Source organism: Paroedura picta, chromosome 13 (assembly GCF_049243985.1).
Source record: "Paroedura picta isolate Pp20150507F chromosome 13, Ppicta_v3.0, whole genome shotgun sequence".
NCBI classification, from domain to species: Eukaryota; Metazoa; Chordata; class Lepidosauria; order Squamata; family Gekkonidae; genus Paroedura; species Paroedura picta.
The window spans coordinates 2,091,384-2,116,277 of NC_135381.1; the positions used below are offsets into that span (position 1 = coordinate 2,091,384).

General features: G+C 44.8%; 1 long non-coding RNA gene across 2 annotated transcripts; it reads right to left on the minus strand.

Moving 5' to 3' along the window:
• Nucleotides 1–3,457: 3,457 nt before the first annotated feature.
• LOC143822306 (uncharacterized) lies at nucleotides 3,458–24,802 on the minus strand. Of its 2 annotated transcripts, none has more exons than XR_013226123.1 (3): nucleotides 23,639–24,802; nucleotides 22,377–22,458; nucleotides 3,458–3,607 (listed from the first exon to the last, which is right to left on the minus strand). It is a non-coding gene; the product is annotated as an uncharacterized LOC143822306 (long non-coding RNA). The 2 variants fall into 2 exon arrangements; XR_013226124.1 differs by lacking the exon at nucleotides 3,458–3,607 and adding an exon at nucleotides 20,572–20,782.
• Nucleotides 24,803–24,894: the final 92 nt, after the last annotated feature.

The following is a 24,894-nucleotide window of genomic DNA, read 5'->3' on the forward strand; positions in this document are numbered from 1 at the left end:
GAAGAAGAGTTGGTTCTTCTATGCCACTTTTCTAAACCTGAAGGAATCTCAAAGGAATCTCAAAGCGGGTTACATTCACCTTCCCTTTCCTCTCCCCACAACAGACCCACTGTGGGGTGGGTGAGGCTGAGAGAGCCCTGAGATTCCTGCTCGGGCACAACAGCTTTATCAGCGCTGTGGTGAGCCCAAGGTCACCCAGCTGGCTGCGTGTGGAGGAGCGAAAAGCAGTTCTTATTTCTGCAGCTGTCCAGAAAGATGCAAAATAGGGGGAAAGGAACAGTTTAAAATAAATCCATCATCCTCCAAACTTATATATAGCCCTGAGTGTTCTGCTAGATGATTACCAAAGGCAGACTTTGAGATAATATCATATTGTAGGAACAGTTGCTGCCTGTCAAGATCCTGTGTTGTGATCTTGTCATGTAATGTTTTTTTATGTGTTTCATGTGTCATGTTCTGCCTGACCTGTTTTATGCTTTGGCTAAGAGAGGTTATCTTTGCCCTGTCTTTAACCTGTGTCTAATTAAGCAGTGTTTTCTCACAATTCTCTTGCAGGTGTTTATCCTCTTGACCTTGTGGGACTGATCTGTGCTCTTAGAAATGCCAGGTAGTGTCTGGGAGTTAGCAGGCACTCTAAAGCTTGGGGAAATTGGTTCAGGAAAATGAGACCCTGGTATGCAATGAGTGCACCAAGATTTGACTTGGATGGACGGGCTGCGAAGGGGACACAAAAGCATGCTTGTAGTGTGGTGTTTCAGTTCTGGCAAGGAAAAACCTTGCCCTCTGTTCATTTGCTTTCTACAATAAAGAAATTATTTTTCCACAGTGAGTCTGCTGATTGAGCCCTCAACTGGGACTTGACATGACAATGTCCTGAAAGATATAAGAGATTTTATTGCTAGCTCTATTTCTCTTGGCATAAGAGTCAGGATTGTGGGAGAGGGGGAGGGATTTTAAATCCTCCTTCCCATTTCAAGGGGAATCCATGATGGAAAAGGTAAAATTATAACAGCCAGAGTGATGGGGAATCTGAACTTACTACATCAGTAATGCCATTAAATTGATGACTGTTTGGAAGGGAGGCTACCGCAGATGACCAGGGCTGCTTGTGTCGTGTTTAAAAGCAGGAGTTTCTAATCTGACGAGCAGGGTTTGATTCCTCACTCCTGCGCTTGCTGCCAGCTGGGTCACCTTGGGCTAGTTACAGTCCTGTTAGAGCAGTAATATCAGAGTTCTCTCAGTCCCCCCTACCTCATAGAGTGTCTGTTGTGGGGAGAGGAAGGGGATTGTAAGTCATTTTGAGACTCCTTCTGGTAGTCAAAAGCAGAGTATAAAACCCAGTGCTGCTTCTGCTGCTGCTACCCATACCAACTCTGCTCATCTCTTGCCTTGAAAACTCCATGGAAGTCACCATAAACTGGCTGTGACTAGGAGGCAAAAAGCCAGCCCTAATCTGGATGGCCTGGTCTCTCCTGATCCAGTCAAATCTTGGAAGCTAAACAGGGTTGGTCCTGGCTAGTACTTGGAGGGGAGACACCAAGGACGTCCAAGACTGCAAAACAGAGGCAGGCAGTGGAGAGCCACCCCGATTGTCTCTTGCCCCATAAAAAAAACCCCATAAATGCCCTGAAAGTTGGTGATTTCCACCACTGCTAAGGGCAGAATCAACATTTCAGCATATGCAAGATCTACAGTATGAATGACTGAGCAGACTGTAGTGTCCTGCAGGGGGCGCCAGAGGAGACGTGTATTTAGCATAGTTAGAATAAGTACTTCCTGATGATTTTCAAATTATCTCCTCCTGATTGGCTCGACAGGGGACTGTCTGCTTGTTTAAGCACACTTTTTCCCTGTATGTCTCCAGAACAGTTAGCTAGATAGCTAGGTTTCTATCTCTCTCCCTCGATGCATAGTTGTTTCTCCTCTGAATAAAAACTATTTTATTCTTTAAGGAGCCTGGGGCTCTGCAGTCTCTGCATATTGAAACTCTGCCAACAAAACAATCTTCCTAAGCCAAGCCTCTCCCTCCAAAACATTATAAGCTCCTGGAGGGCTTGTAGAGGCCAACCTCCTTATCTCCTTGCGTTTTGCTTGGTTCTTTAACTGCCTCTCTGCTTCTCATAATCTTCCGGGCCCTCGAGGGCAGGATGAGCCCACTCAGTTCCCCATTGGACCATTTATGGGAGATATTTTTAATTCCCAGTGCAATGATTTCCCTGCCTACCTAGGAAGTCTATTGTGTGCGTACAAACCTCAATCTTGTCTGCAAATGAGTCCTCCCTTTTGTCTTTGCAGTAGGCATTCCGTCATCCAGTTTCGTTGGAATTATTAATAATAATATTAATCATAACATAGGCAAATGTATGCTTTTTTAAAGAATTTAAGGGGTATACTTCCGTAAGTTGTCATTTCTGACCGTAGGTGGGTGGGAAACATTTAAAATGTTCTTTCCTGTGTACATTAACAAACATCTACCCCTTCATCCAAAAACTGAGAGCTTCCTCAGAGAGTGCTTACCACAGCCATCTTGCTATTTTATTAATAATGATAATAATGAAATTTTATTTATAAACCACCTACTCTTGGATGCTCAAGGTGGGTAATAACATATTTAAAGCAGTAAAATAATTCAATAAAACATCATATTCAAATCCAAAATAGATCCCATAATTCCAAACTGACTCTTTGTATAGTGGAAGGGTTGGTGTGGATCTAGATTTCAGATTTGGATGTAAATTTGGCTGGTGTTTTGAACAGGGAGGCCAGGATTTTAATCGTGTTTTAGGCCTCAACCATAAGCCTGGCAGAACAGCTCTGTCTAGCAGGCACTGTGGAACTGTCCAAGGTCCCACAGGGCCCTGATGTCCCAAGGGAGAGCATTCCACCAGGCTAGGGCCTGGTCCAAAAAGGTCTAAAAAGGTCCTGGCCCTAGTTGAGGCCAGTTTGATATCTTAGGGGCCAGGGTTTTGCTCCCTAGAGCTAAAGTTCCTTGGGGGTACATATGGGAAGAGGTGATCCCCTAGATATGAGGCATAATTGAATGCAGGGAGCTTTTGTTTTTTATTATATTTTGTGTAACAGGGAAACTTGTTAAAATGTCTCCTGCTGGGAACAGACAATTCCTCATGAGTTTCTACATGCAGCAGCTGCCAATGGACATGGAAGGCCAGACAAAATGGAAGTTTGATCTAACAAGGCAGCTCTTAATCTCAAGGCGCAGGAAAAGGTTTTGACTAGAACAGCTCCCATCCAGACAGAGCATGCCAAGGGCAACATGACGGCAAGCCACTGCCGAAAGTACAGGAGGGGGACGGTGATATCAGAGCCGACTCCCGTCTGCCGTTTCCTATCTAAGGAGAGAGACTTTGGCACTGGTGTTCCAGGCTCTTCAGCCGACGGCACACGGGTCGTTGGATTTGTGCTTGAACAAAATGCCAGTGATGTCACTTACAGCGGATCCATGACAACCCTCGAATCCTGGCAAGGAAGCCGGAATGAAGATGCCTACTCCACTGAAGGCTGTTCTCTCCTTGGGGCAGGGACCTGTCTCTTCTCATTCAGCAGGCAATGGGATTTCTATCCTGCCACATGGCTCCAGGAAGCCCTGCTGACATTTATGACGGAACAAAGGAAAATAACTAATCCCTGAACCCAAAAAAACCCAAATCAATCACAGTTTAAAAGTCAACAGCATGATAACGTTAACAAACGTAACAGACCCCTCTCTGCAAATTGCTTTACAAGGGAGCTCAGCGTTCCGGGGGTTGAGGGGTGGGACACATGGTGGCACACATATACACAACACCAGGAAAACCTCACCAATGTTCCCAGGCTTCTTTGCAGAGGGAATTCAACAGGGAAAGCATTGTTGTGCCTTATTACCTGAGGATCTGCCAGGGAAGGGAGGTCTTGTCTGTCCTGGCCTCTACTCCCAGCAGATGGGCTGCCCTGGCAGAGAACCTCAGACACAGTTATTAAACTACAGTGTGCTTCTTAAGGGTCACCACTCCCCAGCAAAAGTTTGCATGCTGGGTGGAATTCATCAGACTGGCTTGCAGACCCTGAGGACTTACCAGAGACTTGGGACTCCTGAGTTCAGCCTAGGGAGGCTGCCAGGAATCACTCTTGCAAATAAATGCCCTCTGTATTTTTCTTTCCTGCATCTGAATTTTGTGAGTAGGTGGGGCTGAGAGAGTTCTGACTGAACTGTTCTGTGAGAACAGCTCTAAGAGAACTGTGACTGACCCAAAGTCACCCAGCTGGCTGCATGTGGTAGAGCAGGGAATGAAACCCAGCTCTCCAGATTAGAGGCTGCTGCTCTTAACCAGTATACTACACTGGTTCCATGTTGATGCAAGGATGAATCAACAGGAGATGGGGGAGAATCACTCTACCATTGGCCCCACGTTGTTTCCTGATATCGGAGAGTGCCCTTTTGTTTTAAAGGAATGGCTGTCAGAATGTTTTCTGCAGATAACAGCAAGCAAATGGTAACATGTGTATTTTGGAGTTGCATTTTTGATAACATGTATCTGTGACACAATAGATGTGAAAGGATAAGGATGTCTGGAAGGAAATAATAGCGGAAGAAAGAAAGAAAGAAAGAAAGAAAGAAAGAAAGAAAGAAAGAAAGAAAGAAAGAAAGAAAGAAAGAAAGAAAGAAAGAAAGAAAGAAAGAAAGGACTTTTTACTACACGAAGGAGTCTCAAAGCAGTTTATAAATACCTTTCCCTTCCTCTCCTCACAACAGACACCCTGTGATATAAGTGGGGCTGAGAAAGCTCTGAGGGAACTGGTCTGCAACAACAGCACTAGGAGAACTGTGACTAGCCCAAGGTCACCCAGCTGGCTGCATGTGGAGGAGTGGGGAATCAAACCTGGTTTCCAGATTAGAGTCCACTGTTCTTTAACCACCATCCCACATTGGCTCTCAACGCACCAATAGAACAAAGGTGCTGAGTGATCAACAAGCTGAGCTCGATGGATCAAACTCTGACCTTGATGGGCCAACCGGGCTGATTTCATTTAAGGCCACTTAACTGTCCCTCTGACTGGCCAATGTTGGATTCTGTGGATCTGGACCGGCACTGGTGCCCTTCTCCCCTGATTCAAAATGACGTCACCTCTTACAAGAGGCTCCAAATGTTGGGAGAGTTTCTGCTATTTTATGTTCTTTTTTCTATTTTGTGTCCTTCTTGCTTTTGTGGTCTGGGCTTCTTTCCCACGGGAAGAGCTCATGGGATGCAGGAGCAAGTTCTATGTTGCTTCTACCACAGACCAGTTTAGTTTCAAACAGAGGAGGGGCCGAGTGCAGGGTAAGGGTTCCCAGCTCTTATTAGCCTGTGGGCATTGCTAGACTTCTGGCACAGACTTCACATGGGGAGACTTTACACAGGAGTAGAGAGTCTCTGGGCTAAGCTTACGTTGTGTTTGGATGTGCCAGTCTGTCCGTCCTCATGCACATCACTATCACCATATTGGGCAGATTCTCTGGGGAGCTGGCGCAAACATTTCCCAAAGAAACAAATACATGGCAGAACGGATGGCTTGTGCCCATCACAAAAGCTGCAAACTAGGCCAGTGACAGGCAGGATCAAGACTCTTGCGTAGCTGAGGGACTTCCCAGCTGTGCAGAACAAGATGACTTTGTTGATCGAGCAAAGGGGGAAACAATGATATAACCCAAATGAGCACCTTGTGAACAACTGAGAGTCAGCGGGGGGGGGGGGGGAGAACAGAAGGAGTACATCCAGGAGGAGGAAGTGACCTATTTCTTAATTGCTTGTTCACAAACACGCGAGACTGCAGAGTCCTTCCACCTTTTCACTCCGCCAAACCTGAAGGTCCTGCGCTTATTTGCAAGACAGAAAAATGGGACTGGCCACCCACAAAGAAATTACAGGTTCCAGCAACCCCAGGTATGTAGAAAAACAGGATCGTACAATAAGGAAAGAAAATGCACTCCCAACAAGACGGAGGACTGAGCATTCCTCTTGCCTTCAAAGGGGTGGGGGCATTCAACGAAAGGGGAGGGGAGGGGAGACAGAAATGTGTCCATCATGGAAGATGAGACCAGGCTTAAAGGGACCTGGGGCAGGTCTCAGTTGTTGACTCTCCTTGAAATCAGTTGTAACAACAAGTACTCATGAACCATAATGGGGCCTGCTCTTGGTAAGTCAATTCTGCTGAGCAGAAAGGCCAAAATAGGTGCTCGCTTGATGTGCGCCAGACTGCTCAACCTTGTTCCTCGTACCCCTTCCAGTTTTTTTTTAGGTGATGGGAAGAAATGCCGGTTCTAGGAAGGCTCCCCCTGGGACAGCACCAACTGGTTGAGGATGACTCACACATTAGCCTTTTGAGAGGCAGAAGCCTCCTTGCCAGAGCGCTGGTGGTGTCGTTTCACATTCACGCTTGGCCTGCTCCGTTCCGCTTGGTGTTTGGGAGCTGATTATCTTGCCCTGATAATGACTTCTTGGCCAAGTGTCACAAAACTCCCTTTCTCCCCCCCCCCCCCAGTCGGTTCTTCACGTTCCAGAAGGATCCTTGGAACTGTCGCAATTTCTCAGTTTCATCAAGGCGTAAATGTTGCCGGAAAAGGTCTTTGGCCTCTCTGTACCTCCCAAGAATGTTTCACCCATTTCCTTATGTAATCTTTTCACCATTAGCTGACTTACAGCGGCCGCCCAGACCAGAGCTAATCAAGAATTACATCGCTATCAGGAATGCTTGTGCTGTTGTGCAATACTTAAAGCAGCTTTCTTTTGAGATTCGGTCCCCCCTGAATAGGTCTGGACTGTTATGCCTTTTTTAATCGACAAGAGAGCCAGCATGGTGTGGTGGTCAAAGAGTGTCAGACTCTCATCTGGAGAATCAGGGTTGATTCTTCCTCCACATGCAGCCAGCTTGGTAACCTTGGGCCACTCACAGTTCTCTCAGAGCTCTTTTGTAGAGCAGTTCTCTCAGAAATCTCTCAGCCCCACCTACCCTACAGGGCATCTGTAGTTCAGAGAGGAAGGTAAAGTAGTCTGTAAGTTGCTTTGGGACTCCTTTGGGTAGTGAACAGCATGGTTCAAAAAAGAGCTCTTCTTTTTTGGAAAGCGGTTCTTATTTGGAAAAGGGAGTTGAAAGTTCACGGTGGCATTTGTTGTGATTAAAGCTCCTGGAAGCCAGTGGTGACTGCTCTCAAGTCAACCACCCAAATAGGCCTCCTACACTGCATCCCACAATGCTAACTGGGAAAGACAGAGGTTCGAGTTAGACTCTGAACCCAGACTGATAGCTTTCTTGGCCCCGAAGAAGTTGGGAACTGAACCTGGGATCATGGACAACTGGAGAGTCACAATTTGACTACCTGTCCTATGATATTTGGCTTGACAGTGAAGCATCCTGGGTGGTTGTCTGGTGAGGGATACAGTAGATCAACCTGAAATGCTCCCCTTAGCCAGTGCTTCCTCTGCCCCCATCAAAAGATGGCTTCCCCAAACAATAGGGGAAAGATATTCCTTAGCAGTTACTGCTGTAGCTACCTGCTTCTATTTGTGTACCAGCTCAGACATGTTATTGCCAATTCCAATGAGTAGGAGAGCTGAGTAGGTGGTATGTGGTTGCTGAGCAACCAAAGGATCTACCCCAGTCACCTAAAAAGATATCCTGAAGTTGCTTAGCAAATCCAAGCAGCATGCCTGCTCCAGGCAAGAGAGGGAATCAAGGCAACGTGGCCACTCTGGGACAGGGGTGAGGGAGAAACTTGTACATGGGGAGGCTGTCAAAGAGTTGGATGCAACAAAGAGGTAGAAAATGAGGGGAGGGGGCTGTACAGCTAAGTCTGGTTCATATATGCGGGGTGGCAGAACAAATTATACCAGTTCAGACTACAAAGGAGTGGATTCCAGTCTTTCATATAAAAAAGAAACTCCATGCAAACTGAAAATCAGCATGGCAGAGAGAAAGGTGCTGCCTCCTCGCTTGCTGCATTGCTTTTTAAAAATTTGGGGTAGTCGTTTTTTAATGTCGGACATCCCCCACCTGATTCCCCCCACCTGCAGCCATTCATCTGTCTCCTTCCCACTGCTTGACAGGTGCAACAGGCTAAGGAGAAAGCTAGGACCTGGGAGAGCCCGGTTTTGATTCCCCACCCGTCCCCGAAGTGGGCCAAGTTTTATTTATGTTTCGACTTTTATTCTGCCCTTTCTCAAGAAGACTCGGGGTGGATTGCAGTGCCAATGAAATGCATAAATTCTAAAAATAAAACAAAAATAAAATTTAAATTTAGTTAAATACAGTTAAAACATATTACTCCGCTAATAGAAATCGAAACAAATAAAATAAATAAAAACAAAAATAATATTGCCTTTAATTGTGTTTTTATCTGGGAAGGGAGGCACTTAACGTAGCCCTCACTAAGGGCTAGATGCTACTGGGCCTCAACCAGAAGTCCTGAGCCAGTCACTCAGACTGCCTCTCAGCATAACCTACCTCAAAAGGTTGGTGTGAGGATAAAACAGAGGCAGGAGGAACAGCATACATTGCCCTAAGCTCCTTGCAGGTTTTTTTGGGGGGCGGAGGATGCATCAATCAGGCATCCATGACAGAATTGTGCAGGGAAATCATATACAAAGAACTTTTCATTCTTTATACCCACACCTAACCAATCATTTTTTGGATGAGTACAACATGGCATTTAACACTTGGCCACATTTCTTTTTAGTGCATCTTGTGGCAACCATCAACGTAATTCCCCTTTTCATTTCAAAGGAAGCAAAATGGAGTTCCAGCCAGGTTTGCAGCCCAGGATGTCAGAAGCCATGAAGAATATAATTTGGCAACAGGATCGATTCCTATTTCCTTGTTCTAATGTGCCCTTTTCAAGTAAAGCAGCCGTCACCCAAAAAGAGTCCTTGTTATATTTAGCTTCCAGGGCCTTATGTAACATCTCTGACGCACAGCGCTTTAAAATTTACAAGCTGAACTAGCAGTGCTCTCTACCCAGACCTCAAATATGCAACTTCAAATTCACTTTGGTCAGCCTCCAGTGCTTGGATCACTTCAGCTATCACTGTTCCAACTCAGAGTTATCACACTGTTCTATCTATTCTAGACGCCTTTGAAATCTACCATTTTCAGGGGAAAGAAATCCATCTCATATTTATAATGAGCTTAAAAAAAACACACACACATACAGCTTGCACATTCTCCAGAGCCATTGGCTGAGCTTCTGTGATGTCACAGAATGTCAGTGAACATTCTAAGTGCTAGAAGGGTGACAGCGGTTACTGAATGTAAGGAATATGAAAGATCGGTTTGACAGAGGGATGGCCCTCTAAAGGGGTCTAGAAAGGGAACGGTTGTCCACTCCTGAGGCTCAGGATATGAACCATTATAAGGAAAGAACAGGAATCCTAAAAAGAAATGTTGCCAGGATCAGGAAGGGTAGAGAGGATTAGGTCTTCTTGAAAGCCACATCTTTAGAAGCATCAACCCTCACACTGCTGTTTAGCAACATGATGTGGGTATCAAGTCCTGGGGGAAAGTCTCTGACTGAGGTTGCTTCCTTGGCTCCTCAGCCACATGCAGCCAGCTGGGTGACTTTGGCCCAGTCCCAGTTTGGATAGAACTTTCTCGGCCTCACCTGTCTCACAGGGCATCTGTTGTAGGGAGAGGAAGGGTGGGCGATCGTAAGCCACTTTGAGACTCTTTTGGGTAGTAAAAAGCAGGGTACAAAAAAAAATCTTCTATACTGTCAGCTCCCCAAACCAGCCATCCCTCGTAATTATTGTCTAGTTCTAAAAAACTAGAAAACCCACCTGGCTATATCCTATTGTCCATTAGGAAAGGATTCAGAAAACAATGAGAGAACATCCCCATGCCAAAAAGCACCACCAGTATCAACATATTTGGCAGCAGAAAGTTTAATCTTCATTAGTCCAATGGCTTTCCAAGTTCTTGCTTGGCAGAAGCCCCCCTGCTGCTTTCCAGACTTAGAGTGCCCCTGAGCCATTAGCTGGGCTGTGAGAAGTGCCTCTCACATCACAAGGGGCTCTTTGGTGCCACCCCAAGAACTTGGCGTCCAAACCACACTTTAACAGAAGGAGCAGGAGAGGGGGCTGTAGACCACCTTCATTGCCTTGTCCAAGAGGCAGCTAGAAATCTCACCCAGGAGCTAGGAAAGCAGCCCATAGTTGCTCTTCCTTGTCTCCTCTCCCAGGTTCTCCCCAGATTCCAAGTGTGGATCAAGGCCATCACACCAGATTCCCCACGTGCTAAGCAGGAATAACAAACTTAGCATATAAGGTTACCATTTGTTTGGTGTTAATTTGGAGGGAAACATAGTGAAGGTAATAAATTTGTCAAAATTGGGGATTAATGGTCAGACGTATCATTAACTGTGGAATGCTGAGAGTAGTTGACTTCTGTTACGCTCCATCCATCTCCTTTCAAACATGGAGGCAGTTTTACAGCATATTCTCCTTTAAAGTGGGGCAATTGGCTGGGTAGAGACTCTATTTAGGGACCCAGGAAGAGGCCTGCATATGTGGCAACAACAGAGGGGGAAATGCTCTTTCTTTTTCATGAACAAATTGTTCAGACAGTTTGTCTCTTCTTTTCTGCATCGACTGTGTGGTGCCAGAGAGAAATCTGCAGATGAAAAGATTCCTGCAGGAACAGCAAACATCTGGCCTATGGAGGGGAGAACAGGAAGGGCCCCTCCTGCCCTAGATCACACACACACACACACACAACCCTAGCCCACACACACCTGATGGACTGACAACTACAATTAGACACAGTTGCACCTGATTGTACAGGCATGACCTGTGAGGCAGGTCTTCAAAGAGCACCGTTACGCAAGGAGCCAGGTGATGCCCATGCAAATTGGGTGTTCCTGATTTTGCAACCCTTGCCTTTGCCATCAGCATTGGGCCACTGCTGATGCACACGCCAACTGTGTCACTGCATCAGGTTTCCCAAAATAGGGGAAGATTTTTTTGTTTATTTCATTTGGCATCCTTCCCCCCATAACTGGCCCTCCTCCCCGGTTTTGATTTATTTCATACTAGGCTGCAAAGCCCGCACATAAGAGCGGGCTTTGAAAGGCGGGGGCTGCGGTGGCCAACGCAGCGGGCCTGCTCTGAGGCCCGCAGGGAAGGCTCCCACTGCAGTGGAGGTAGTCGGGTCGATGGGCCAATTGGAAGGCACTTCGCGCCTTCCCATTAGCCCCCCCCCCCCCCGTTGTCATTCTGGGGCTAAGGGGCCAATCGGAAGGGACGCTGTGCACACCATCCGATTGGCCCCTTGGCCCCAGACTGACAACAGATGAGCCAATTGGAAGGCGCAAAGATCCTTCCGATTGGCCCCTCCAATTGTCAGTCTGAGGCCAAGGGGCCAATGGCCTGTTTCCTATCCCGGACTCGGCCCACCCCCTTAGCCTTAGCAAATTATTTATACTGCTCCCCGAGTGGTTTACAGATATAGTTATTATAATTGCTCTTTTAGTGTGCAAATGAACAAAGTTTGTGTCTAGTTAAGACCATCAAGGTTTAATTCAAGATATAAGCTTTCATGAGCAAGCACACTTCTTCAGATGCCGTGAAACAATTTCCTTAATTATTACATATAGGAAGGGCTTTTTTAAAAGGAAATTCTGTTTCACCATATCTGGAGACGTGTGCAGGCACGTGAAAGTTTATACCGTGAAGAAAATTTTGTTGGTCTTAAAGGTACCCCTGGACTCAAACTTTGTTCTGCTTCAGACCAACACAGCTGCCCACCTGAATCTAACATTCAAATGTTTTTACATTTTCATGTCCACTGCCTGGAGGACCCTAAAGTGGCATTAAAACATTTTAAATAAAATTTTAAATGTAGAATATGTGTCCCAAATTAAAACAGAAAATGCCCATTGTTCTTACAGCCTGTTGTTCTTACAGGCAAAATCCTTTTGCCTTCGCTTCCCTAAGCAAAAGGGGCCAGCACCCTCTGTCCCACAGTGGAATAAGCCCGGTTCATATTTGTCTCTTGGCATTATACCTTCTCCTCAGGGAAGGGTCAGTTGCTTCTGGGATTCCACATGTCCACACCTGTCAGTTGTCGTACAGGTTGCATCAGATAATCCCTGTAAGCTCGTTCCTTCCTAGATGATGTCTGAAGACCAGTTATATGACATATCGTGTATCTGAGGGACAGGCAGCGGTGGGATGCACCCTAAACACTGGTTTAATTATTCTAAATCAACCTCTTGCAGCTTGTCAATGTATCATGATCCCTGGTTTGTCAGTCTTCTACTGGCATAAGCAAATGAACCGCAATCGGGTTTGTCAAGGGAGTTTTCACATCCGCTTTACCTCCTGGGTGTGTTCAGAATGTTCACCAAGACAGCCCTGCAGCATAAAGGAACCTCATAAGACCCTTAGAACAATTAGGTATATTGCACTGCAGCCGTCTTCCTTGGAACCCGGCTTTTGCAACTGATGTGGATATCAGAAAAGCCGTTTCTCTTTTTGGAGGGCTGCTGCCAAAACATGGCAATAATCGCTTGCAAAGCCGTGATCTGCAGTATGAAAAATAAAAGTGCTTCCTTTTGGTGCAAAAGATGTTTTCAGACGAAGTAAGCAGCAACCATGGATCACCCATTTCCACTGGCTTTTGAATTCTATTATTTAAATAGTGTTCCCTTTCTGCCTCTTTGAACCTGAGCTATTATAGGCCTCTCCTATTGCTCTGGCTTCAGTGTGGGGGAAATATTCATAATGGCTGCTGTAGTTTCCCCTAATGACTCACTCCATAATTTTGCTTTCAATTTCTTTCTCTCTCTTTTGTTTCTCCCCGCTCCCCATTATTGCTTTTCTCATGCAAATTTCATTACTGGCTCCAAGGCTGCTGCAGCTCCCTAAATTCTTCCTGCTCTCATGAAAGCTTATATCCAGAGTTAAACTTGGTTGGTCTTCAAGGTGCCCCTGGACTCAACAGTTTTCTGCTGCTTCAGACGAAAGGGGTGACCCCCCAGAATTTTAACAATCTGGTCTGCCTTGAATATACCAGGAAAGGTAAAGGGGTTAGAATAGCCTGGATCGTACCCCCACAAATGTGGCTCACCAGAGAACTGCCAGACAGATGGGAGGGGGGGCAACTCCTTCCCTTTTCAAGCAATGTTTGTGCAACTCCTCCACTCCAGGCCAAACCCTGACCCCATGCTGGTTTCTAGAGCAGAACTGAAGCAAAACAGAGTTCCTTGTTCAACTTGATTCTGCGTATGTACATGAGGCAAACTGGGATACACAGATACACAAGCCATTCTCCAACCACTATCAAGAACTTGACACTTGTCTTCACTTTCCCTTCTTTCCCTCTCCATTAGGGTGCCAGGAAGGGACCTCTAAGCATTTCCCCCCATACTTGTGTTTTCAAACATCTAAAAAAGATTCAGCCCCCCTGCCTCTCTTTTGGGAGCCAGTAAGGCCATTTTAATCTATGAGTGCATTCTTGAGCGGCTGATTTTTTGCTATTTTATGCTGCTGCCTTCCAAGTTCCTTTTAGATGTCCAGTGACAACTGTTGTTGCTGTATGGGGATATGTTTTTATTTAGGGTTCATTAGCATTTTCACTTCCATGGTTTTACCAGCATGAAATCAAATCAGTCCTGACCTGGCCAGCCCTGTTTAGCTAAGCAGGATCAGCCCTCATCAGTATTGAGATGGGAAGCCACCAACAGATACAGGCCGTGTTTGTTTGCCCTGACCTAGATGGCTCAAGCTCCCCAAATCTCAGAAGCTAAGCAGGGTCAGCCCCAGGGTCAACAGAACACCTCAGATACATGGGATCCATGCAACACGGTATGGGGAAAGGCACTTAAAATGCGTGTGTGGATCTGCCTACTGCTATTGTCCATTCCATCACCAGAACAAGAGGCAAGCGGCCCACCATGGTGCCTGAATGCTATTCAACTGAAAAGTCACACTTTTAAAATATATTTTAATTAATTTTATTTCTATGAGTTGTTTGGGGTGAGACAAATTTGGGGTATTGAAAAGCAGAGTAATAATTTTATACATAAATAAATGCTGGCAGGGCTGAACTACTGTAGGGCCCTATCCACAGCGGATGTACTTTGAGTAATAAAACACAGATTTTTGGATATCAAATTCCAAAAACTTAGTAGTGCAGCAAATAAAACGCGTTCTTCTTTAACTATGGGAAGCCCATTAAATGCAGACCATATGGCCTTTTATTTGAATTGTTTGAGTATCCCACATCAATGCAGTTTTTTCTCTTGTTAGATTTACTGTGTTGCCACCAGCAATTCTGTCATGGAGACTCCAAAAAATGCCATGTTCAGACAGGCACTGTCCTTGTGTGTCGAAACTACAGCACTTGTTTTTTTTTTCTATTGTCCTTTTAATGTAAATATTCACTTTAAATATTTTAATTCCTTCTTAGTAGACAAGAAAGGAAAAGTTCAAGGGGGAGGCAGGTGACAGTGGATGAGTGATAGGGTTGTGAGTGTCCTGTATAGTGCAGGGGGTTGGACTAGATGACCCAGGAGATCCCTTCCAACCCTATGAGTCTATGATTTCGTTCCTTCTGAATGACTACAGATGCGATTGATAATGTGGCAAATTTTTTCAATGGGCCATAAGGATGTGCCAACAAAAGATCATGGCATGTTTTCTTCTTCATAATGTTATCTTTATTCCCAAATTAACCCATTAAGTTTTATTATCGTTGTTATATTTATATTTTTTGTATTTTACTTGATGAATATTTTAATCTTTTATATGCCCTTAAAGCACATTGATTGATTGATACTGTAAGGCCCATAAGGTTGCCAACTCTGGGATGGGAAATTTCTGGAGGCTTGGGTACAGTGCCTAGGGAAGGCGGGGTTTGGGAAGGGGACGGATTGCTATGGGGTATAAACTAGGGTTGCCAGGCCTGAGTTGGGACACTCCTGGAAGTTTGGGGTGTGGCCCTGGGATGGAGAAGAGGAATTTCAGGAGAGTTGACCTTCCAATGTAGCCATTTTCTCTAGGTGGAACCATCTCTGTAGTCTTGGGATTGGTTGTAATTCTAGAATAACTCGAGGCCCCTCCTGGAGGTTGATAACCCTTTGTGTACTAGTTCTGTCCAGCTGGGAAAGAAGGCCTAGCCCAAGAAACTACACTGAGCCTTATTCAGCGTTCTAAGCTTCAATGCAATCAAATCTGGCTGCCATTGGTAGGATACAGTTATGAGGGTCCACCATTAACCATGACGGTTCTGTCACGAGGTAAAGTGCCCAGTGGAAAGAAAGGAAGTTCACCTTCAGATGGAGCTTCTGCTCCTGCTAGAAACCATGAGCTCACCAGGATCCAGCAAGAAGGACAGATGGGACTTTGCTAATCTCCCATTAAAAAAAAAAATCAGTTACTTTTCTTTGTGTAATGAGGCTGGCGGCAGCATCAGCATCTTGGAAAAGACATTTTAATTGCAGGCACGCAAGACAGAGGCAGCAGGCTGGCCTCGTTTGCAACTGCATTCGCGTTGTCTCGAGTCAGCACAATGCACAAGCAGATTAAAAAATTCAGGCAATTCGGTTGGGTATAGTTCATCCTATCCTGCCATCCCCACATGTACGGGGGAGGCGGGATGACACGGTGGGCGCTTTAAAAAACAGGGAGCAGGCAGGCGTGACATGGGGCCAGTTTTCCATGCTTCCTGATGGAGGAAGAATCAAGAAAAGGCTGAATTCCCGTCTTTTATGCCCTAAACACACACATGCTTTCTCCATTGGGCGGATGTAAGATCATGGTGATTTCACAGCTGTCCAAAGATCTGTACAGAGCCAGGAAAGAAATGCAGCTGGGGCTGGCCCTAGCAGAATTCAGACCCAGCGCATTCGTTTTCCAGACAATTCAGGAACTATCCTAGGGCCCAAGATCTGGAGGCCTGGCAGAGCCCAAAAGCCGCCTGTGGCACCGTCTGGGGCTGAGCACAAATAGTCCTGCATCGCTTACCTGCTCCCAGGATCTAGACATGACTCCCTGATAAGTTGGTAGCTCAGTCTGCCAAATAAATGCTTTCTAGACCTTACTCCAAGGAATTCAGGGCAGTGACCTCCATGTTGGGATGTGCAAGATCTGTACTGTGCATGATTCAGAAACAAGAAGAATGTCCTGCAAGGGGGCATTGGAGGAGATGTGTATTTAAGCATATTTAAGTCAGGAACTTCCTGACAGTTTTCAAATAATCTCTCCCTGGGTCCTAATTGGTTCATCTGGAGACTTCTTGATCCTCTAAGCACACTTCTTCCCTGATTGCCTCCAGAACAGCAGACTGAATGAAGACTACACAACAGGGAGTTAGAGGGCTCGTTCTCTCCTCTCTTTCTAAACAACGTTGTTTCTTTTCTAAATAAAAATGATTCTATTCTTTTAAGCAGCTTAGGGCTCTGTTCTCTTTGCATATATTTAAGCTCTGCCAACACTCGGAGCAATCCTGTACAGCTAGGGTTGCCAATTCTGGGTTGGAAAATATCTGGAGATTTAGGAGCTGGAGCCTGGGAAGGGGTGGTTTTTGGGGAGGGGAGACCTCGGGAGGGTCTAATGCCAGAGTCCACCCCTCCACATCAGCCATTTTCTCCAGGGGAACTGATCTTGGTTGTCTTGGGAGCTATTCTAATAGCAGGAGATCTCTGGGTGCTGCCTGGAAGTGGAGCAGGGTAAGCTGAGAGCAGGTGGGTAGTCAAGGTCAGCCAGCGAGTTTCAGACTAGCACAGGATTAGAATTAGGTTCTCAGCTCTTCGCTTCTCATCCAGCACTAACCATTATACCACATTGCTCTGCTGGATACAAGAGAGGAGGGGCCTTTCTTCTCTTCCAGAAGTGACGTAGTGAGGGAGAGGTTCCTGACTCCCTTATAACCCCAAACAGAAAGGGAATCAGGTTGGTGCTCTTTACGACGGACAGACATACCTCTTATTTCTTGTCGTTTGGGGTATTTTCCTGGGTAACATAAGGTTAGTTGACTTGTAAAAATGTGGGCCATTGCTATAGAAACCCTTATATAACTTAACTGATAACCTAAGTAAAGCTGGGATAGAGAAGGGTTCATTTCCCTGTTCCTTTGCAATGTTTTATTTTTCTTCTTTTTTCACCTTTCTGTAAAGGCTTTTCCCATGCAATCTTATTACTCTTTTGTTTTTAAGTTTGGCAATTATTTATTCTGTCTTCAGATGTACCAAATACATTTAATCTTTGCCACCCTTTGTGCTTGACACTGGACTTTTAACTTCTTTATTTTATCTCCTGAGAACCTTGGCTGGAGACTCACAATTAAACCAATCAGTCAATGCCATCTAAATGATATCATATCTGAGGTAGAAAGCCAAAGTCTATTTACTGATGAAGAATGGAGAGCCTGTGATGTTTTTACAGGATATTTGCCCAGTGTTGGCGTCTCCATTTCTGAATATAGCTGACACTGTAGCATTGGAGGTAATTTCAGACATTACCCTAAGGTAAACTCAGGTTTGCATCAGTGTACATATGACAAGGTGCTCAACTCAACAATCTGTTTTCCAGATGCCTCAAGGCCCAAAACTTGGAGGCCTAGCAGAGCCTCCATGAGTTTAACTGCATGACTCTCATCTTTGCCAATGTGCAATTGTCCCATCCACACATTACATTTTTACGGGTAAAGGTCAAAATATCAGGTGTGAAATTACCCTATGATACATCATACAGTATTTTAAATGCATGGTGTAGCTGTTTCCATCTTTCTTTAAAATATCACTCATATGCACATTTAATAGCACTATATAACACACAGCACTTATGCACCAAAATTGAACCTCCTTGTCAATTACCAGGCACCCTGAGAATATATACACTATAAGTTTTAAAAAATATTGAAATATATCTGTCTTATCTAGTCTTATCTAGTCTATTATTGTTGGTCGAGATCTGAATATGCAGAGAGAGTCAAGCACCAGGCTGCTTAAAAAATAAAGAGAAATAACTTTGTCTAGAAAGAGATAGAGACCTACCTAGTTAGCGGTCATCTGCAGTCATTCTTCTGTCCAACTGCTGTTCTGGAGAGAAGCATGAAGGAAGTGCTCTCAAAAAGCAGGGATGTCGGGATAGTCAATTACAAAGAAGAAGATCCTGCGCAGGGGTAGTCAACCTGTGGTCCTCCAGATGTTCATGGACTACAATTCCCATGAGCCCCTGTCAGCAAATGCTGCCAGGGGCTCATGGGAATTGTAGTCCATGGACATCTGGAGGGCCGCAGTTTGACTACCCCTGCTCTAAAGAGTGCTCAGGAAGACCAGAGAAGACTAAAGAGTGCTCAGGAAGACCTTCACCACCCAAAAACCAGTTAAGAATCTTCTCAGCTACGGGATTTAGTCTGACCATTTAACACTCAGCTCATTCCAAAACTGGAGACCTGAAAGTTGTTTTGAAGTAAGCTGAGCACACAGCTGTCCTGCTGGGGACAGCAAGAGGACTACTAGATAGTTAGAAAGGTGGGTTCTCGCCTGTTATTCCTCATCTCTCTCTGGATTGCTACTCTCAGGGCAATTTCCTGCTTCTTGGAAGTGCCACATTGTCTTCCCCTGTCTCAGCTAGAGATATAGTTAGGGGTCTCTCTGTTTCCCCTCTTTCCCATCAAGTATGATAATTCCTGAATAAATTTTTAGCTAATCAGGCTGTGCAACCTTGCTGGGTTAATTACTCTGCCAAGAATTATAAGATCCCATAACTCATTGGAAGAGTGCATGCTTTGCAGACAGAAGACCCAATTTCCCTCCTAACAGAGGTCCAATTCTCTTCCTCCTCTAGTGTGTGTGTGTGTGTGTGTATGTGATCCATCATTTTGCTCCAGGTTCTGGCCAAAAGCAGAATGGGAATTTATTTAACAGATTTATAAAGTACCATATCAAGATATGAAGAGCCTCTTGTGGCGCAGAGTGGTAAGGCAGCCATCTGAAAGCTTTGCCCATGAGGCTGGGAGTTCGATCCCAGCAGCCGTCTCAAGGTTGACTCAGCCTTCCATCCTTCCGAGGTTGGTAAAATGAGTACCCAGCTTGCTGGGGGGTAAACGGTAATGACTGGGGAAGGCACTGGCAAACCACCCCGTATTGAGTCTGCCATGAAAACACTGGAGAGCGTCACCCCAAGGGTCAGACATGACTCGGTGCTTGCACAGGGGATACCTTTATCTTTATATCAAGATAAGAGTGCTAAACAACAGGAGTGTGTATAGTTTTCTGATGGTTATATCTCTAAAAGGACATTGCAGGGCTGGAGAAAGTTCAGAAGACAATCAAGATGACTAAGGAGTTGGAACATCTTTCCTTTGAGGGAAAAATGAACAAGTCTGAGGCTCTTCAGTTAACAGAAAGAACAACTAAGGGAGAATAACATGATATCTTTATGCCTGGCACAGAGGAAGTGAATAGTATTCTACGAAGCCAACAGATGAAACAAAAGGAAATACTTGTTTTGATGAACAATTACATTGAGGAATTAACTGCCAATTAACATAAAGATGACCATTCGCATGAGCAGCTTTAAAAGAGGGCTAGACAGATTAATCAATGGCTGCTAGCTGCATATCTAAAGTCAATAAACATAAATGTCTGAACAGCAAGGCTGGGAGGCAGAAGTGGGGGAAACCCTTGGCCTCTGCGTTCTGTTTGTTCTTTGCTATGTTGCATCCCTGCTTTGATGGGCAGGGATGAAGCTGCCCTTATGAAGTCAGACCGTGTAGTCTAGTCTGGCAGACAGAAGCAGTGAATCACTGTGCATCTGGAATCAGGAGGCTGAGGCATTACTTCCAGGTCAGAGGATGTGCCTACCAAGCATGGTTGAGCCCATCCCCTATTTCATTTTGGTTATTTGTTTTTTTAAATGAGATTAACTACTACAAAAATGTGGTAACATTCTGCAATGTTTGTTAAATTCTGTGAGGCGTCTGACAAGCAATTACTGGAGGAAGGGATCCAGACCTAGCACGTCAGTTTTACATTTTACTGTAGGACGGTGGTAAACCTTTGCTGAGATCCAAACGCATTGTTAATAGGACTGTACTAATTCATATGAATAGTCTGCGCCGGTAGAAAGGTCACAAACGATTGGAATCTCGTCACCTTGAGCAGCCCAGAATCTTAATGCAACTTCAAAGGAGTGATTGGATGCTGAGTCAAAGACAAGAGAAGTCTGCAAAGCACTGGCTCATCAGAGAATTTCCCTAGAGGGGCTTCCTTTCCAATGAAAGATCCATTTCATGGATGGGAGATGACAAGAACACATCCCAAGGTGACATGGCTGCCAGCGTGAGCAGTAATTCTGGATCCAAAACTTTAAAATTAAGGGTATCACTAGCAGCCAATGCTGCAAGGATGGATCGGGAGGCTCAGAGAGAGTTTTGCGTAGGATTGCAATCTGGAAAAGCCAGAGCAAACAAACATACAAACAAACAGGTTTGCAAGATGTAGCTAAGATAATGGGCATTTATAGAACAAAGTAAATCTTGCATAAAAGACCCCATTTGGCAAGGAGAAACAGCTTTTAGCTCAGAAGAAACTCATCATGTGTTAAATGCCCTCTTTGGTTGAACCAACCACACAGAAACTGAAACAGAAATTTTTGCACAACTTTCTGGAATTGAATGAAGCAAGAATGGTCAGTTCTTGTACATGCGACATCACGTTGGAGATCCAGGAGTGAACTCAAAGCTCTCTCTCAGCAGAGATTCTATTGTGGCTTGAGTCACAGGAACTTCAGAAATCTGTTTATTCATGTACCTTTGGACGAAACATTATATAACTGCAGCGTCATGCCTGAAAATCTGCCAGCTTATACTCATACAAGAACTAACAGAAAAGAGGACAGAAACAATACAAGGGTGGGTAGAATAAAAAGGGGCTCTGTCCATGTCTGGATCTTTCCTGACTTTTTATAAATAATGTAATAATTATTATCATCTTACAAAAGAGTATGAACTATAGTGGTAAATACACTTCTCCTTCCCACCCACCACATCACTTGTTCATGTTATTAATTATCAAAAGACGCCTTACAATGGTATTATGTAGGTTTTTAAATATATTTGTCCATCCTCACATTAATGGCTGGCTTCCCTTTCCTGAAAGTGATTACTGGCCAGCAGGTCTCAACCAAATTACCATGCTTTCATCTTCTTTGTTGTTGCAAGTGGCTAATAACTATAAGGTCCCAAACTTTCCAAGTCCTAACTAGCTTTGATTAAGGTTCTGGGTTTTTCCCATCATTATATAATGATGAGGCAGATGGGTATTAATAATTTTCTAATTACATTTTAATGAAAATATGTCATGTCCCCATGAGGTATGTAACCGAACAACAACATAGGATTACTCCCTGACTCCTGAGTTATATAATAAAGTACCACCAAACTGAGACTATATCATGTGCTTGAGTTAAAATTTTTATCCTGCCACTGCAAAGCTCAAAGCAGCATCTATTACTTCATATATGACATATTTCATAAGGTGTCTTAAATGCCAGCAAGTACATGGTTTTACTGTAGGGATGCCAGCCCCCAGGTTGGACCAGGAGATCCCTTGAATTATAACTCCTCTCTAGATTACAGGATCAGTCCCCCTGGAGAAAATGGATGCTTTGGAGGGGTGGCCAAGTGTGGCTCTCCAAATGTCCATGAACTACAATTAATTCATGGACATCTGGAGAGCCACACTTTGTAATTCATGGACATCTGGAGAGCCACACTTTGGCCACCCCTGCTCTCTTGCTTTGTACCCCACTGAGGCTCCATCCACAGATCTCCCCTGCTAGTGGCCAGTGGGGACCCGGGCAAACCTATTTTCCTATCTTCTTCCTACACCATAACTGTTTTAATCCAGAATATTCAGTTATTGTCTGAGTTCACAGATGCTTCGGTCCCTCATTTGCAATCTTATTACCTGGAGTCTCTTTCAGCAGTCTTTGATATGCTAATTTTGTACCTTAACAATACGTTTGGACTGCAAAGCATACATTCCAGATGTAGTTCTCCTAAGAATCCATCCAACTGGGCAACTCAGACTGTGCTCCTCAGTCAGAGGACTCAGATCAGAGGCCGTTTAATATCACACCCTGGCCATCTGTAGTGGTGGGACTGATGTACAGTGGAAAGCAAGCAAGCAATTTCTCCTACTGGAGTTTCAGGGAAGGGACCCAAGTCTCCCTGCCAGAGTCCCTGGTTTGAGAACCAAGCATGATCCTGAAACCTTCTTTCAAAAGAAGGTATTTGAAGATCATTACACCAAAACTGAGTTAACTCACGATTTATTTATCGTATGCCATGAGTGTAATGTAGAGCAGCACACTACAGGGGATAGAATACAGGAGCAACCTTACCTTCCGTAGATATTCTCCTTGCAACCACAAAGAACAGGAGACAAAGGTAAGGTTGACTGGAGAACTTGACCCTACAAAGAAGCTGAGAGGAAGGAGGAAATAAGTGAATAAGCAATAGCAGGCATTCTGCGAAAGGGCTGAGTGAGTTGTAAGAGTCTTGTAAGACCCAGATGGGAAACTATGGGTTGCAACACTGGAAATAAATGTGTGGGTCACAGGTATTAACATTGAGCACTGTAGGATTAGATATCTCACAATTTCACAGGGCCTGCAAAAGGGCCTCCACCAGGCATTTGCTTGAGGCGACCAGCCCAAAAACACCCACTGCCCCCCAGACACCCCTTCCCATGACCGAAGAATCTGACCAACCCAAAGCCGTGTCAATGTTCCTGTTTAAATTTTGTTCCGTTTGACATGTTATGTTATGATTGTTAGATTTGTTGCAGTGTTCTATGTGATTACCCTATGATGTTATACATAAACCACCCATAGCTATATGGGAGGGTGGTATAAAAATATGAATGAATGAATGCATTTATTTATTTATTTATTTAGTTAATTTAGATTTCTATATCGCCCATTTCTTTGCAGCTCTGGGCGGTTTACACAGAACATGAATGAATGAATGAATGAATGAATGAATGAATGAATGAATGAATGAATGAAGCTGCCTCATACTGAATCAGACCCGTAGTCCATCAAGGTCAGTTTTTACTGAGATTGGCAGTGGCTCTCCAGGGTCCCAGGCAGAGGCCTTTCACATCTCCACCACTAGAATGCTTTTTAAATCAGAAATGCCAGTGGCTGAACCTGCTCTGACTTCCTCCACGCAACGCAGAGGCTCTACCTCCTAGTTCTCACTTAGTTTCCTGAATGTTGTTTGTGCATCTGGTGCACATTAGGCTCTGCCTAATGAGGTCAGGGCCCTCCAGGATTGTAAACAATTCCAGAAGGCCTGCAAGACAGAGCTGTTCTGCCATGCCTATGATTGATCCCAGGAAATAAACACCAACAAAACGTTGGACTCCCCTACCTGAAATAGAGCACCATCTTAAAGAAATTTGCCTAAACAATTTGCCCCACCCCCCTGAGACTTTTAACTAAAATGAAGACAGTTTTTTAACAACCTAATTAATTTCAAAACTTAACATAGATTTATTTTATAATGTATTTGACTGTATTGTTTACATTACCCTCCCTGAGCCGAAGGGGAAGGACAGGCTATAAGACTAAAATTGTTGTTAACTCTCACAAGCTTGTACCTTAAACATCTCATGGGTGTGTCTAGGGTGCTACTGGACTCGGATGGGTCTCATAATCCTGTTTGCTTCAGATCTTCCTGGCTGTCTTAGCAACAATGCTAAGATGCAAGCAGCCTCCCGCAGTTGCCAAAACATCTGATGACCCAGATCTCCCCAGCTTTGACTCGCTCTTCCTGACTTGCTTCAAGGTGAGCTGACGGTGCAGTTTCCTTGGGTGCATCAGCCCTTGGCACACCAGCCTGAACTCTCATTCACTGCCTCCACCAGCCATAATAACATGTTATGATCATGATTATTATATAACTGCCAGCATAAAGAATCCAGTCTGTGTACATCAGAAAGCTTCTGCCCTGCAGGGGGAAAGGACTGACTTCCGTGGAAGAGAAACAACCCCCTGACAATTAAGAGAGTCATCAAAATGCTAATTAAATGACATTCAAGCAAGAGATTAAGAACACGAAGTGGTTGCACATTCTTTCTCCCTGCAGATGAAATGATCAACATTCAGCTGATTTTAATTGCATTCGGTTTTTGGTGGCTTTCCCTGAACTTGTTTCTATAATAGCCCGAATTAAAAAAGGGAAAAATTAGCAAATGTCTTTAAGTGAAGGGACAATTAAAAAAAGTATGATTTGATCATTGTCAAGAGCTGCACAGAATGTGTTTTTGTCTCAGAGAAAGCAGCCTTTGCACAGTCTTGTCACAGGATTATCCATTTGTGAGTCTCTAAATAGCCACAGAATCTAGATTCAGGAGGGCAGCTGTGTTGGTCTGAAGCAACAAAAGAAACTGGGGAGTCCAGGGGCACCTTTGAGACCAACCAAGGGTCATTGGGAGCATCAGCTTCCCTGCGTGCCCACTTCTGCAGGTGGATTCAGGTGAGAAGTCCTGTGGGCCTGGAGCAGCAGCAGGAAGATGGAGCCCAGGGCACCTTTGGGACCAAGCGAGTTTCATTCTGGGCATCAGCCTCCCTGCATGCACATTTTTCCAGGTAGAGTCAGGTGAGAGGTCCTGTTGGTCTGGAGCAACTTTGAGGCCAACCAAGTGTCGTTCCAGGAGGAAGCTTTTGGCGTGGGCACCCTGCCTCAGACAATGAACTAGGAATCCCATACAGCGAGTTTCATGGATTCCACGAGCAGCATTTTGTATTATTCCTTTTTTGAATCCTTTTGCCTGGGAGGGGAGGGGAGGGGAGGGGGGTGCCTCACAAACTCTCCTCAGAGGGGAGAAATACGCTTTGCCCCCCGGTTCTCAAG